The following is a 5273-nucleotide window of genomic DNA, read 5'->3' on the forward strand; positions in this document are numbered from 1 at the left end:
CACACTCACCACGAGACTAAGAGAGGCATGGCATGGCACTGAGGGATTGTGGGAAACGCTACCATTGGGGCCGTCCACACCAGGAGGAGTTGCAGACCATGACTACTGGGGGCGCCGGCGCCCGGACCCCCGACCCGGCAGACAGGGGGATCCCCACAACGAGGTGGGGAGCCCCCCAACCAGCCGGCTGAAAGGACCCGCAGACAGAACCCCCAGTAGCAGACCACACACAACCCCCAGTGTGGAGGACCCCCCTAAGGAAACACTGGAATAAAAACTAAAAACTTGAAGAATAAAAGGCTTTATGTAAGATAAAATAAAAGTTAAAAGAGTAAATACATAAAGATAAAATACAAAGATAAAATGCAAATATAAATAAATGATAAGAATATAAAAGAATTACAGTTCAATTAAAAGCCTGATTAAAAAGGAGTGTCTTTAACCTTCTTTTAAAAGTATCGACAGTCTCTGCAGTCCTGAGGCTCTCCGGCAGGCTGTTCCATAGGTGGGGGCCATAGTGGCTAAATGCCGCCTCACCGTGGGTTCTGGTTCTTGCTGCTGGAATGGATAAAAGGCCACTGACCTCAGGATCCATGAGGGTCGATACGGTAAAAGCAGGTCAGATAAATAACTGGGTGCAAGGCCTTTAAGACATTTATTAACTAATAAAAGAACCTTAAAATCGATCCTGAAGCGGACGGGGAGCCAATGCAGCGACCTTAAAACAGGTGTAATGTGATCCCGCCCTCTGGGCGAGCGGCTGAGTTTTGTAGCAATTGGAGATTTAAAATACTCTTTTTGGGAAGACCAGAGAGCAGGGCATTACAATAATCTAACCGGCAAGAAATAAAAGCATGCATTAGCACCTCCGTGCTGGCCTGAGAGAGAAACAGGTGAACTCTGGATATGTTCTTGAGATGATAAAAACCTATTTTCACTATATTTTTAATATGAGGGACAAAATTCAGCTCAGAGTCAAAAATTACGCCCAGGTTTTTTACAGAATGTGCTGGTTTAAAACCTTGTAGATTCGATAAAAGTTTCTCTCTCTGGCCGTCAGGATCTACAACTAAAACTTCAGTTTTGTCCTGGTTGAGCTGTAGGAAATTTGCTGCCATCCATGACTTGATGTCTAAAATGCATTTAAAAAGGGTATCAGTTGGCCCTGTGTCATCAGGAGACACGGCGATGTACAGCTGTGTATCATCAGCATAACTATGGAAACTGATGACGTCCCCAAGAGGAAGCATGTAAAGATTTAAAAAAATGGGACCTAAAATTGAACCTCGGGGAACCCCACACCTAATTTTATGGGTCCCTGAGGAACACGTATCCATACTTACATAAAAGCATCGGTCTGTGAGGTAGGAGCTGAACCAGTTAAAAACAGTACCAGAGAGGCCGACCAGGTGCTTAAGTCTATTTAATAAAATGTGATGGTCTACTGTATCGAAAGCAGTGCTTAGATCCAGTAGAACCAACACTGTAAGTTTCTTGTTATCAAAATTCCACCTGACGTCATTTAAAATCTTTAAAAGTGTTGTCTCGGTACTGTGGTTCATCCTAAAACCAGACTGATGTCTTTCTAAAATGTTTTTTCTGATTAAAAAGTCATTGACTTGGTTAAAAACCAGTTTTTCTAAAATTTTACTTAAAAAAGGTAAGTTGGATACGGGTCGGTAGTTATTAAAAACAGTGGCATCTAAATTGCTCTTCTTCAGAAGGGGCTTCACCACCGCCGTTTTAAAGGCGGTGGGGAAGACGCCCGTCTGAAGAGAGCAATTCATCATATTTAAAATCTGTTCCTCAAACAATCCATAAAAAGATTTTAAAAGTGATGTGGGAATTGGGTCTAAAAGGCAGGTTGTTGGGTTTGATTGGGAGAAAACTCGACCAAGTGTCCTTGCATCAACCAGGGCAAAACTTTCCAGTGTTTCCTCAGGCAAGGGCAACAGTCCAGGTGTGTTCACAGGTAAAACTTGTTGGGATAAAAGGCTGGACCTGATGTCCTTGATTGTAGTTCTGAAGTGGTCTGCAAAATTCTCGCAAAGAGCGTCTGTTGACGTATTAAAAGCTTTATTAAAATTAGTGCCAATTAAAATATCAAAGGTGGAGAAGAGGTACCGGGGATTGTCTTTATGGTCTGAAATGAGTTTTGAGAAATGGGACGTTCTTGCCTGTTTGACTGTGTTATTATGGGTTTTGAGTTGTTGACGAAAAATCTCATAATGTACAGTTAGTTTTAATTCCCTCCATCTCCTCTCTGCACTCCTGCAGTTTCTTTTTAATGTAATGATTTTGTCGTTGTTTCTCTGTGTAGGCTTTCTTTTTATTCTTCTGGTTACAAGTGGAGCAACTGAGTCTAAGGTTGACTTCGGTCTACTGTTAAAACGATCAACGATAAAATCACAAGGTGCAGGTAAAATGTCAGCAGGAGTGCTCTGTAAAACCTCAATAAAATTTGCAGACACTTCAGAAGTTAGGTAGCGTTTCCTCACCGTTCTCACTGGGGCCTCCTGCAGGTTAAAACTGGTGATGTTAAAAAACACACAGTAGTGGTCAGTCACAGCCAGGTCCACAACAGAGGACACACCAATGGACAGGCCATGGGTTATGACCAGGTCCAGGGTGTGTCCCCTGTTGTGAGTTGGCTGCGTGACATGCTGTTTAAAATCCATGCAGTTTAAAAGGTTTAAAAAATCTCTGGACTATGGCATTGTACTGCCAAAAACAGTGCTTTTAGACATTCCAAGTTTGTTTTTCTGTCTGTTTTAGTCACATGATATACACAGGAGTTAGTACTTGATTGCATAATCATTGTTTTGATGACTGCAGCCATGCATCTTGGCATGCTCTCCACCAGCTTCTGACATTGTTCTGCTGTCACAGCAGCCCATTCCTGTTGCACAAATTCAAACTAATTTGCTTTGTTTTTGAGCTTGTGGTTCTCCATTTTGCTTTTGATGATTTTCCAAAGTTTTTCAGTTGGCTTTAGATCTGGTGATTGAGCAGGCCAAGGCATGGTTCCAATGTTTTGTTTCTCCATCCAGGCTTTAGCTGACCTAGCCATGTGGCAAAGGCCATTGTCTTGATGGAAAATCCAGTTATTCGAGGCAGGAAAGAGTTTTCCAGCTGATGGAAGAAGACTGCTTTCAAGAGTAGCCCTGTACATGACCTGGTTCATTTGCCCTTCACACAACTGTGTTTGCCCTGTTCCACCCACACTGAAACAACCCCAGATCGTCACTGATCCAACCCCATGTTTTACTGTAGGGGCAAGACAGTCTGGTTTGTAGGCTTCTCCAGGCTTTCTCCTAACCAGTAAGTTGGCTGAAATGGGCTTCAACTGAAAATTGGATTCATCACTGAAGAGACACTTAGCCCAATCATCAACAGTCCAGTACTTGTGATCCCCAGCAAAGAGTAACCGGGCTTTCCTCTGCCTTTCATTGATGAAGGGCTTCTTCCGATCCCTGTTGGAATCCCAGTCGGTTTCCAACTGTCCTTGCTGAACAAGTCCCATTTCTCCACAGAGCCCACTTATTTTTAAGTCCCTGGAGGTCTGACGATGATTCCTGACACAGGAACGGATGAGTTCACTGTCATCTCATGGGCTAGAAAGATGTTTCCTGCTGCGACCAGCTAGCAATTTGGTAGTACCATGTTGGGCTTGTTTTTTGTTGGTGTAATGAACGGCTGTCTTGGAGATCTTCAGTTTTTTCATTACCTTTCTCTCACTCATGCCAATTTCCAGCAGTGCCAAGATGGCTGCCTTTGTGGCTTCACACAATTCTTTAGTTTTAGGCATTATGTGAGAGCTGACAACTTCTGAGTTGTGCTACGGCTTCAATGCTGCTTATGACATGACATGGCCTCTTATATACCCTGGGAATACAATTAAGCTTAAGCATGTCAAATAGGACATAAAGTATTATATAATCAGTTGCATTTTTTGTCGTGTTCATTGTATTCTTCAGGTAATATACTTTTAGTGGTACCAGGCATTAAAATGAACAAGAAATTGAAGAAAATGAGGGTGGTCTAATAATTTTTTCCATGACTGTATGTGTAGACCCATGATAGACTGTTGACCTGTCCAGGGTGTCCCCTGCCTCTGCCCTGAGTCCCTTACCCCAAATGTTGTCAATTAATCTATCAAAAGCTTCCTAAGCCATGACATCATCATCTGGGCTTTCCCAAATAGTTTGAAGGCATAGTAATTTTAGTGTATTTAAGCTTCTGATTTTGAAGAAAGTAATTTTAAAAAAATAAAAATAAAAACTATAAAAATGATCTCTTTCATTATTCCTGCAATTAGGAAATAGAAGCAATTTTGGAAATCCTAACTGTCCTAAAGCAGGAAAAGTTTAGTCTGATTTAATGTCAGACAGTGAGGGGAAACAAAGGTTATATGTCTTTTTATACAGTGTATGTAAACTTCTAGTTTCAACTGTATATCTGTAGTAGGGTCTTCCCTGGTCACTCCTAACTAAATGTAAGGCATATAATCAAAATCATCAAAGATGTAAAATCTGTACAAACAGATTGCAAGGACTGACATGGTCAAAATAATATCTAATTACATTTTGCAATAAAGTAGAGGCTTGTAATAACACATAACAGTAAACAAATGTGAGTGTCAGATCTCTCTGTAGCAGTACTGCACTGCGATGCTGTATCCTGCTCTTCATGGAGACCTGGCTCCACTCATCCATCCCGGACGCAGGTATTGATCTAGCAGGCCGCACACTTCACTGGCATGACAGGACGCAGGCCTCCAGTAAGAGCAGAGGAGGGGGTTGTGCATGTATATTAACAACAGCTGGTGCACCAACTCTAAGACTGTGAGCAGCCACTGCTCCCCTGACCTGGAGTATGTGACTGTAAAGTGCCAACCCAGTCTCACAGCAATTTGTGAAATCGTCACAAAACTTAATCTATTGCTTCGTGTCCTGGAAACGATTTGCCCGACTTTTTCGTGTTCCCCAGCACGAAATTCAAACCAATACATTTCAATTGGAACTATGTTTCGTTTCTGGGACACGTTTTTTCCCCCGTTAGATAGTGCATATACTGAGATGTTTTTGTCGTTCTTTTGTTCTGACAATATATCCAGACAGAGAGAAGCTGTTCTGGGATCGCTCTGAAAGTGATCCTAACGATATCATAATAGGTTCATACCTATTATTGTTTATTTGTGGTAAAATATAAGTGCTTTTACTGTGTTTGGGCTACATGCTCGTCGCTACTTTCATTTCTCTGTAAACGAATAC

The sequence above is a fragment of the Stegastes partitus genome, unplaced genomic scaffold, assembly GCF_000690725.1.
Source record: "Stegastes partitus isolate 25-593 unplaced genomic scaffold, Stegastes_partitus-1.0.2 Scaffold86, whole genome shotgun sequence".
In the NCBI taxonomy this organism is placed as follows: domain Eukaryota; kingdom Metazoa; phylum Chordata; class Actinopteri; family Pomacentridae; genus Stegastes; species Stegastes partitus.